Source organism: Arachis ipaensis, chromosome B01 (genome assembly GCF_000816755.2).
Source record: "Arachis ipaensis cultivar K30076 chromosome B01, Araip1.1, whole genome shotgun sequence".
NCBI classification, from domain to species: Eukaryota; Viridiplantae; Streptophyta; class Magnoliopsida; order Fabales; family Fabaceae; genus Arachis; species Arachis ipaensis.
In genome coordinates, this window is record NC_029785.2 from 91299694 (window position 1) to 91311855 (window position 12162).

General features: G+C 36.2%; 1 long non-coding RNA gene across 1 annotated transcript; it reads left to right on the plus strand.

Moving 5' to 3' along the window:
* On the plus strand, positions 1519 to 10796 carry LOC110271612. Its single transcript, XR_002362192.1, has 3 exons — positions 1519 to 2045; positions 2276 to 2448; positions 10731 to 10796. It is a non-coding gene; the product is annotated as an uncharacterized LOC110271612 (long non-coding RNA).

The window sequence follows — 12162 nt, forward strand, 5'->3', positions numbered from 1 at the left end:
TTAAATTTTTTTTTTATTAATTGAGTATTTTTTTATTGTTAATTTAAAGTTTTAATGATTTAAAAACAATGAGGATTTTATATGCTCTAATTTGAATAATTAGATTTTGAACTTTATTTTATTATTTTAAAGAAAATTAATTTGATTATCTCTAATTATTGAATTAGAGTATTTATTTGAAAAAAAAATTGTAAGTTAATAATTAAATAATATTTTCATAGGTATTATTATTTAATTAAATTTGATTTTAAATTATTACTTCATTACCCTAATTTTATTAAAAATACCTATACTAGCCCTAGCTCTTTTTTCCAATTGAAACCCTAATTTTCAAATTGAAAATCCTAACCCTAAGCCTTTTACCGCATCGCCTTACCGCCTCACCCACTGCCATCCCACCCCCATTTCTCCCTCACAGCTACAACGCACACACACATAAAACAAAAGAAAAAGGGAGAAAACAAATGGAAAAGGAAAAGAGACATGAGAGACAGCAGAAGAGAGATGGAGATCGAGGGAGTGAGGAAACGGAGGAGAACCGGAGAAGAGGCAGTGCCGGCGAGAAATCTGCGCCGCCACAGCACCGCATCACGCCACTACAAGAAAATGGAACATTTGTAACAAATTTAAAATTGTTACAAAAAATTATTTTTTTGTAACAAAAATTAGTAATTGTTACATAATAATAATATTTTGTAACAACAATATAATTTGTTACAAAATATTTTGTTATTTTGTAACGACTTAATTTTTTTCGTTACAAAATTATTTTGACTTTTGTAACGAATCGGTATTTTATTGCAAAAGTTCAAAATATTTTGTAACGAAATACCCATTTGTTTCAAAAATTTTAATTATTTTGTAACAAAAAATTAATTTGTCACAAAATTCAATATTGTTTGTAACAAGTTATTTGTTTGTCACAAAATATAAAAATTTTTCTCTATCTATTCATATTTATTCTTATTCCTTTATAAAATCTTTAATTTCTAATCCTAAATTCTAAAATTTTCAAATTAAACAAAAAAAACCCTAATTTTTCCTAACCTCTGCTTCAGCCACACAAACCCCCCTCCCCACCTTTCAACGTAACACACACACACACACTTCACAACAAACCCACCCACGCAGAGATCAACGAGGGAGGAGAAGAGAAGAGCGTTGCTCGCTTGTTGCCGCCGCGTCCAGCCCATTCCACCGCCACCGAACTGTCAAGCACAGAGGAGAGAGTCGCCGCTGTGCTGTCAATAAGAGAGAGCTCACACAGAGACGGAGAACTCACGAAGGAGGGGTTGCTGCCCAGAGTTGCCGCCGTTCGTGCCTTGCCGTCGCCGTTCTGCCTTCCATCAAGCTCGAACCGTCACTGTTCGTGGAGCTTACCGCCGTCGCCGTTCAAGCCGCTGCTGCCGCCATCACATGCGATGTCCCAAAGTTTCCCTCACCGCCGTCGACACCGATCTGAGCAGAGGAGAAGAGGAAGAACGACGGAAAAGGAAGGGAGTCATCCGCGTCACAATGTAATACTTTAATAGTTTGAGATATGATATTCTTCTGGATTAGATTGTGTTTAGATTATGAAGTGGTATTCTTCTTAGACTTGGTAGTTAGTTTGTGTCTAATTTTGGGAGGGGTTATTTTTAAGCTCTAAAAAAATTGGATTTTGGATTAGACTTGGTGTTAATGGTTGCAGCAGGCTTGGTGTTCTCCTTAGACTTGGGCTTGAGATTAGGGTTGGGGTTGGACTTTGAATTAAGCTTGGATTGATCTTAGGCTTGGGAGTCAACATTAAATTTGGATTGGGGTTAACTTTGGGGTTGGGATTGGAATTAGGGTTAAGATTTGGAATTAGTTTCAGGCTGCATTTTTAAAGGGACAGAACTCGCCCAGAGGAGGTTGCTGGAGCCGTTGGTCTGAGCTGCCTTGCCTCTTCCCTGCTCCGGTGCCGCTGCTACTACTGGAAAGTGATCGGAAATGTTGCTGCTGTTGCCACAGATTAAGAAAAAGGGGTTCGTCGCAATTAATTCCTGCTAACTCGACACTCTAAGGTAGGGAATGGAAGAAAGTTCAGATTTTTTTGTTTATTTTGTTATCAATTGTTTATCAGGTATTTTGGTAGAATTTTATTATCTGGCTATCTGGGAAGTTCTGTGAAGTTTAATTTTTTAATTTCTATCTAAAATTTTGAGATGCTTTTTTGTTTGGTATAATTTAAATATCTGGGAATTCATAAAGTTGTTCTTATTTTGTTTATTTTATTTTATTTTTGGTGGTTAAGTTTGAGATAGACAAGGAGAGGAGAGTAGCAGCTCATAGGAGAGCAGTGTTGAGAAAAGAAAGCCAAGTTGCTGAACATTCTAGAAGGTTTCGTGCCATTGAGACTCGGATCAATCAAGAGACCTCAAAGATGAGAAAAACTATTGCAGAGGTGTCCAATTTGCACAGGGTCAAGTACGTTGCTAATCTTATTGTTTTTATTGAAAATTTGGTAGCAAAGTTTTAATGCCTGTCATGATGTTGTCATAGTAGTAGTTATTTGTATGCTAACCACATGTTTAGGGACAAATGATTTGCAATCTTTAGCATGAATGCATTGCTAATTGCCTTGTATTTACTACAAAATAAAAAATACATGACAAAATTAGCAATTCTTTATGAATGCATTGTTAATTGCTATTGCTTTGAACCTTGCTTGATTTTCTGCAGCTACCATTTTTTATGAATGCATTGCTAATTGTTGATTGCTCTGAACCTTGTTTGATTTTCTATAGCCACCGCATACTTTGTGCTTGTTTTGTGCATTTTTTGTGCTTGTTTTCTCTTAACTATAAGTATTAAGGGACTAAAAGCTTTTGATTAAAAAAAATAATTAAATAGGCTAAAAAATTCAAAAGAAATTGAATAGTATAAATCTTAATCTGTGCTTCTAGTAAAAATTGTTTTGAAATTATTTGGGTGGCTAAGACTTCTTATTCGGTAATGGCTTGGCTAGTATCAATGTGTACAGGTTTTAAGCTTTGAAATTTTTTGAGTGACCGGGTATAACATTGTTGTTGCTTTTGTTATTAAGTTTTTTGTTTCTATAATGTTTATGAAACTTTAATAACTATTGATAGTTGATTTTAATGATTCTAGTATAATTTTGTTGATGGTGCTGTTAAGGCTAGTGATGAAATGCAAGAGCAATTATAGTTTAAAAAAGCTCAAGATAGTGTGGCTTAGCTGTCAAGTTATTATTTAGTTTGTTAAAAGTTGATTAAGGAGACTTTAGCTTTATTATCAACAGTCTCCCGCTATATAAGCCTAATACTTATTGTAATCAATTAGCACTTTTTACTCATTGTCAATTTTGCTCAATTCAGTCCTATTTTTCCATTCTTGCTATACTTCTCTATTTCCAAACTTTTTCTGCATCACTATTGCTTCTGCAATAACAGAAACTCTGTTCAGGTGCATCTTTATGTTCTTATCTCATGTTTTGACATAAACCTCATTATGGAACTTTATGAGTGTAAAAGCATAAAAAAGTCAAGTATATTTGTTATGAAGATTTTGGTGGAAATTGTGTTTTGTAGTGATTGTTTGACAATTGATACTTATATAAATTTAATAACTTTGTTCACTAAGTTGTGATTGAATTGTGATTAATTAGCCCAAGTTTATATATTGAATTCATAATTCTTGATAATTTGCATTTTTGATTGGCTAGTTTTGAATTTTGAGAATAGATTCTTAAAGAATTAGCTAATTTTAACTTGTAACTTCTAACTTAATTTTTACTCGGATGAAGATAGTGTTATGTGTTATTTTTTAATTTTGGTTTTCATTGTTTATTGATGACATATCATCATGTCATGTTTTTCTATGCTTTTTCATACAAGAAAGTGATGATTAATACTTAATTATTGAGTAATTTTGTGCTTAAACAGTATATTGTTATGATCTTTTGATTTTACAAACTTTGTAGGAAATAAGTGGAAAAAGAAGCAAAAAGGCACAAAATAAGCTAAAAAGGAGAAAAGAGGAATTATGTGTCACATTTTGGAACTTGGGCACACTTTGGAGCCTTAAGCCACGCTTTTAAAAGCGGGGCCCATGATTTAAACAAAGAAAAGACTCTTGGCGCGAAAACGTCACGACGCGCACGCGTCCAAGACGCGCACGCGTCGGGCAAGGAATTCTGAAGAACCACGCGTACGCGTGGAAATGACTGGCGCTCATTTGCAAAGAGAACGCTATGTTCACTAAGCCAGCGTTTTCGGGCAAGTTAAAATTTGGAGGCAAAGTTTTGCAATCGACGCGCACGCGTCGATGGTGCACCTGGGACAAAGCACGCGCACGCGTGGCTGGCGCTGAAGCATGAAATTGGGATTTTGCTACCCACGCGCACGCGTACATGACGCGCACGCGCGGGGTAGCACTCACTAAGCCAACGTAGCGCTCATTAAGAGAACACTGAAAGGGACGCGTACGTGTGAGTGACGCGTACGCGTCGATGGGCAATGCAAAAGCACGCGCAAGCGTGAAGGACGCGTACGCGTGGGTGCCCGAACGCTCCGTTCTCTAAGTGAACGCTACACTCTCCTGGAAGCTGCAACTCTGCTCAATTTGTCTGATTCTAAGCCCAATTGAAAATTCAAAGCAAGCAGAGCCCAGTATCATCACTTAAAGGCACAAGAGATAGTGAGAATAAGAATTTCATTTGAATTGTAATTTATTTTCAATTTTCATTTTGTAAAGCCTATATAAAGGCATCAGTTTTATTTCAAAAGACACACGCACAATATGAATAGGAGTAGAATAGAGGCTTAGGCTGGAGGATTAGAGACTCCAGAGAGCTTAGCATAGTTGATACTCTTTTATATTTCTGCACTTTTTTACAATTCAGCTTATGCAAATTCACTTTCTACATTTCTCTGCTACAATTTCCTTTTCTGCAATTTTACTTTCTGCAACTTTACATTTGAGTTTGCTGTGATCTGAATTTACTTTTCATGCAATTTAGTTCTTCTGCAATTTTTCTGAGTTCCGATCTACTGCTTTCTTTAATTTTCCTGCACCCAAGTCCTTTTACATTCACTGCAATTTACTTTTCTTGCTCTTTAAGCTTCTGTCAAATTGACTTCCTGCACTTTATATTTCTGCAATTTACATTCTGCTGCTCAGATTTTATTCAATTAAATACTGTCTGCTTGACTAAACTAATCACTCACTAAAGTTGCTTGATCCATCAATCCCTGTGGGATCGACCTCACTCTTGTGAGTTATTACTACTTGATGCGACCCGGTACACTTGCCGGTGAGTTTGTGTGGAAATCTAATTTTCACCCATTAAGTTTTTGGCGCCGTTGCCGGGGATTGATATAGATCGACAATGATTAAGTGGGTGAGAAGTCTAGATTAAGCATTTTCTTTGTTTTTGGTCCTTTTAATTTTCTGTTTTCTGCGGAAACCAAGGTGTTTGTGTTTTTGCCTCACTAAGAAATTCTTCCCTGAGATATGAATTTTAATTTTCATTGGAGATGTGTTTTACAAAATTCAAATAGAGTTCAACTCATCTGGTGATCAAACAAATTTTATGGGATATTACCCACCATCACTAATTGACTATTCTAATGGTGGCTGGGAATATCACCAAGAAAACACAGATTCTGAGCACTCCAATCAATGGAGACATGCTTCAGAACCACAAGATGAACAAGAGAATCATATGGGATATTACCCACCACCACAATATGAGTCAATTCATTATCCTAATGGTGGTTGGGAGTATCACCAAGAATTAACAGATTCTAGGCAACCCAATCAATGGGGATATGCTCTAGAATCACAAATTGATCAAACAAATCACATGAGATATTGTCCAGAACCACAAAATGATTTATGTCATTATCCTCATGGTGTCTGGGCATATCCACAAGAGTGTGAACAATCAAGTGAAAGGAATCTCCTCCCAGAGCCACAAAGTGAATCATACTGTTATGACACTAACACAAACTATGGCTGGGAAGGGAATTTTAATACTCCATATACTATTCATCCAGAAATATCATCACTTGATCCTGCTTTCAATGAATTCATACAAGATTATCCCCCAATGCCACAAGATGATCCACACTCTGATCAATGCTGCAATGTTTCACATTGTGGATGGGAGGATCAAAATCAGAAAGTATTTGACAGTTCATACTCCACTTATCAAGAGCCATCATAACTTGAGCAAACCTTTAATTCATTTAAGCAAAATTGCCCAACCTCACCTCACAGTTTTTCATTTGAAAATTATTCATCACTTGACTATGCCTCAACACAAAGTTTTCTCAATAATCCATGCAATTCATCTCACCAACAACAACATTCATTTCACTACACAAAAGACTCATTCCACGATCCGTACCAACCACAAAATTCATTTCACAATTCACAAAATTCATTTCATACCCCTCAAAACATCACCACAACACATCCATGCCCATAAAATTACTCTCAACCTTCATCCCTTGAGCTAGCATTTGAACAATACCTACAAATATCCATAGACTCTTGGAAAGAGCAAGAAACCCTCTGCAATAAGATGGGTGGATATTTGGAGGAAGCAAGGAGAAACAAAGAATTGCTAAGCAAGGAAAATGAAGATCAATTTGTGGATGAAAAGGAAGAAGTGGAGAAGGAAGATGAAGAGGCCCCTGTGTCAAGCAAAATTTCAATGAAGAATGAGGTGGAGGAGGCATTTGAACCTGAAACTGCACATCTACAGAAGCCACTTGATATGACAAAGAACCATGAAAACTCACAACCCCCACAAACTTCCCTGAACCAAGGACTCTCAACACTTGAATCTGTGATTGAAAAATATGAAGAGGAGATGAAGAAATCATGGAAGAACAACAAACCTCCTCCATGAAAGTGCTATTAAATCAAATGTTGAGTAAAAAAAAGGAAGTGGAAGAACAAGAAAGTGAGGAAGACAATCAAGGAAGTCCATATTTAAGTGAGGAAGAAAGTTGCATAGAAGAAGGGCTCATTGAACCACCAATTCAAAAGGCTTTTGATGAAGATGATACTCCAACAATCACACAGCAACCATGTCTTGATATCAAAGAAGTGAAGGCAATCAACAATAACACGTAAGAGAGGATTGGGACCAAGCCACAAATGATCATATCCATGAAGAAGAAAAGGCCAACTGCAAACAATCCTACCCCTGATCCAGCAAGCAAGTTCAATCCAGCAAATAACAAAAGGAAGCTTGCTAAGGAGAGACCAAGACAGGGGAGAATAGCTGAATCTTCTCCCCCCTTGAGGTCATTCCTCTTAACTGGAAGAAGAGGAAAAAAGTGAAGAACAACATGTCAAGCTAAAGACACTAAAAGAGCGCTTGTTGGGAGGCAACCCAACTGTAGGTAACATTTCATTTCTTTGCTTTGTTTATTTTCTCTGTCTGCTTTGTTTAAATTTCATTAAATTGGCATATGATTACATTCTAAGTTTGGTGTTGCCCTGCAACAATTTGTTTTTCTGGATGATTGCAGCAAATCAAAAATAAAAGTGTCACACTAAGATTCTAAGTTTGGTGTGGCACTTATTTTCGATGCAATTTATTCAGCAACACCACTTGTCTGCATAATCATAATGCCTCTGCAGTTTTCTCTTTCTTTTGGTTTGATTTTTTTTTATTTTCCTCTTTGCTTTAGTCATTTCTTTATTTTTAATGCTTTCTTTTATTTTGCTCCCTAACTGTTTTTGTTAAATACCTTACTAAGAAATTCTTATTCATGACAGATTCTTCCCTTGGTAATTGCATTTAACATATAACAGTTGCCTTTGTTTTAGTTAAAATAAATTGACATATGGTTGCATTCTAAGTTTGGTGTTGCTATGCAACAAAATTTGCTTCCAATCTTTACTAGATACTTGCATCAATTCCAAGTGAAAGTGTCATACTAAGTTTGGTGTGCCACTTATCTTTTATGCCATGTATCATGCACACCCCACTTGTTTTTGCAATCACAATGTCTCTGTTTCCTGTGCCTTCATTGTTATTTTTCATTTTTCTTGCTTAAACACATGTACTACTAACATTCCATTGTGTAAGACACTCATGATTCATCATAGACCCCATCACCATTGTTCTAATTGTTGCTTGAGAATGAGCAAACACTCTAAGTTGGTATGGGAAAGGGAAGAATGGGAGGAAAATGACAACAATAGTGAAGATGAACTACAAGGTGGTAAAGTTCTTTTTCCTCTTATTTGCTTCCAGTACTTTAAAGAGCATGATTGTCTTTATCTTCTCTGTATGCATGTGTGGTATGAATAAGCATAGCTTAGATTTTGATTTGTAACATCTTGCTGTGACATTATGACTACCAACTTGAATTCTGTGAGTTCAAAAGTAATAAAGTATCATGATCATAAACAAACAAGGAATTAAAGAAGAACTTAGCATGTGCATACAAGTATTGGAAGGCTAGAATGATTAACTATTGCTCAATTGCATTAGATTTTATTTAATTGAAGTTTTCATCTAGGACATTTTATGAAGTTTTTGAAATCATGAAAACCTTGAAGAAGCAAATGAAATTAAGGCAAGAAAAGCAAAAGGGAAAGAATGAGAAAGTTGAAGGCTCTGAGTACCAATGAAAATTTAATTGTTAAGTACTTGTGGTGTTTATGTATCAGGCAAAAAGCTTGAAAAAAAAACACTTAGAGTCAAGGTTAGGCTCAAGTGCGAATGCACTCCCTCAAAGCTCAAGGCTCTGAGCATCAATGATTAGAGAGTAAAGAAAAAAAATAAATGAGCTTAAAAGAATTCCTCTAATTAAATGGTTGTGGTGCTTATGTATCAAGTGGTAATACTTGAAAACAAAGCATTTAGAGTCGTAGCTTTGTTATCAACTCATGGGGCAAAGCACCCAAAAGGGAAGCTAATAAGAGAATAAAAAGCTTGTTTCAAGGAAGAAATATAAGGAGAAGATTTCATAAAATGAGCTAGATAGAAGCATCAATCATTTACATTTCTTTTGTGATTGAAGCATGCATAGAAAAATAGCCAACCATGAACATTTAACTTGCTATTCTTCTCACCTCGATTTGTCAAAGTTTATTGCATGATTCTTTTCTTGCTTGGGGACAAGCAAGGTTTAAGTTTGGTGTTGTGATGACATGTCATCATGTCATGTTTTTCTTTGGTTTTTTCATACAAGAAAGTGATGATTAATGCTTAATTATTGAGTAATTTTGTGCTTAAATAGTATATTGCTTTGATCTTTTGATTTTACAAACTTTGTAGGAAATAAGTGGAAAAAGAAGCAAAAAAGCACAAAATAAGCTAAAAAGGAGAAAAGAGGAATTCTGGGGCACATTTTGGAACCTGGACACACTTTGGAGCCTTAAGCCACGCTTTTAAAAGCGTGGCCCATGATTTAAACAAAGAAAAGGCTCTTGGCGCGAAAATGTCACGACGCGCACGCGTCCAAGACGCACACGCGTCGGGCAAGGAATTCTGAAGAACCACGCGTACGCATGCATGACGCGTACGCGTGGAAATGACTGGCGCTCATTTGCAAAGAGAACGCTACCTTCACTAAGCCAGCATTTTCGGGCAAGTTAAAATTTGGAGGCAAGGTTTTGCAATCGACGCGCACGCGTGCTTGACGCGCACGCGTCGAGGGTGCACCTAGAACAAAGCACGCGCACGCGTGGCTGGCGCTGAAGCATGAAATTGGGATTTTGCTACACACGCGCACGCGTACATGACGCGCACGCGTGGGGTAGCGCTCACTAAGCCAACGTAGCGCTCATTAAGAGAACGTTGAAAGGACGCATACGCGTGAGTGACGCGTATGCATCGATGGGCAATGCAAAAGCCCACGCAAGTGTGAAGGATGCGTGCGCGTGGGTGCCCGAATGCTCCGTTCTCTAAATGAACGCTACGCTCTTCTGGAAGCTGCAACTCTGCTCAATTTGTCTGATTCCAAGCCCAATTGAAAATTCAAAGCAAGTAGAGCCCAGTATCATCACTTAAAGGCATAAGAGATAGTTAGAATAGGAATTTCATTTGAATTGTAATTTGTTTTCAATTTTCATTTTGTAAAGCCTATATAAAGGCATCAGTTTCACTTCAAAAGACACACGCACAGTAGGAATAGGAGTAGAATAGAGGCTCAGGCTGGAGGATTAGAGACTCCAGATCTCTCTTGGAGGATTAGAGACTCCAGAGAGCTTAACATAGTTGATACTCTTTTATATTTCTGCACTTTTTTACAATTCAACTTATGCAAATTCACTTTCTACATTTCTCTGCTACAATTTCCTTTTCTGCAATTTTACTTTCTGCATCTTTACATTTGAGTTTGCTGTGATTTGAATTTACTTTTCATGCAATTTAGTTCTTCTGCAATTGTTCTGAGTTTCGATCTACTGCTTTCTTTAATTTTCCTGCACACAAGTCATTTTACATTCACTACAATTTACTTTTATTGCTCTTTAAGCTTCTGTCAAATTTACTTCCTGCACTTTATATTTCTGCAATTTACATTCTGCTGCTCAGATTTCATTCAATTAAATACTGTCTGCTTGACTAAACTAATCACTCACTAAAGTTGCTTGATCCATCAATCCCTGTGGGATCGACCTCAGTCTTGTGAGTTATTACTACTTGATGCGACCCGGTACAGTTGCCAGTGAGTTTGTGTGGAAATCTAATTTTCCCTCATCATTTATATTTGTAGGTGTACAAAATTGATGCCAACGTGCTAGACTTTATATTGACTGAAATATGATAAAAGATTCAATAATTATAAATTCAATACGATACAATTTTATGTTAGGAAAAAATTGTGTTTCGTTGAATTTGTAGAATTTATTTTATTGTAAAAGAATCTTAATGACATGTAAGATGTTTTAATTATCTATATGATTATATATTATATAAAGGTTGAGTTAGTGGGATTAGCAAATTAATTGATATATCAATTATTTAATTTAAAATTTTAAAATGAATTTTCTATTTTGTAACCAAAAGAATAAAAAATGTTACAAGAATAAGTAGTATTTTGTAACAAAATATTATGACACAAAAATATAAATTGTTACGAAAAATATTTTAAAAGTAAAAAAGTGTTACCACTTTTGTAACAAATTTCATTTTTTGTATTAAAAAAATTTGTTATAAAACATTATTTTGAATTGTAACACTTCCATTTTTTGTTACAAAAACTTTTTGTAACGGCACATATTGCAACGACCCTTTTTTTTGTTACAAATTCCTTTTATTTTAAAATTTTGATTTTTTGTAACAATTTTTTTTGTTACAAATATTGCTTTTTCTTGTAGTGGGCCCTTGAGCCCGCCGTCGAACCCCTTACTGCTGCTGAGCCGTCGTTGGAAGCAGGACCGCGAAGAGAGCCGTTGAGATGCGGGTTGATGCACATAAACTAGTTATGCTACGATTTAGGAAATTGCACGATCGGCAAAATTCCTTCCGGCAAGTGCACCGGTTATCGTCAAGTAAAAACTCACAATAGAGTGAGGTCGAATCCCACAAGGATTGGTTGAGTGAGCAATTCGGATTAGAAGTGTGTTCTAGTTGAGCGGAATCAAGATTGAGATGAGTATTGCGGAATGTAAAATTGGCGGGAAAAGTAAATGACAAGAAATTGAAATGGCGGAATCTTAAATTGCATGAATTAAAGAGCAGAAACTAAATTGCTGAAATTAAAAGGGAATGGGGGTGATTGCATGAATTGAGTAGCAGAATGTAAAGAGAAAGTGGAAATCAGAAATGGGGAATTCATTGGGTTATAGGAGATATTGAGATCTCCGAATCAAAACATGTTTATCTCTTCCTCAACCAATGCGTTCATTGAATTTTGCTTGGCAATCTTATATGATTGGATCCCAATCCCTTGGCTCACCAATTCTCTCTAAAAACAAACAAATTCCCAATCCCTTGGTTTAAATGTTCATAAGAAGAGATGATACTCGATCACTGATTATACCACACAGTTTCATGAACCACAATTTGGTAGGATTACATGTCACAATATCCATCCAAACCCCAATCCAATCCACTGTGAGAAAGCTTCTCTAGCATGAATCCTCCATTCCTTTCCCAAGGCGCCGAAGGATTCCAAGTATGGGTAGTTTCTTTCCCAAGACAAC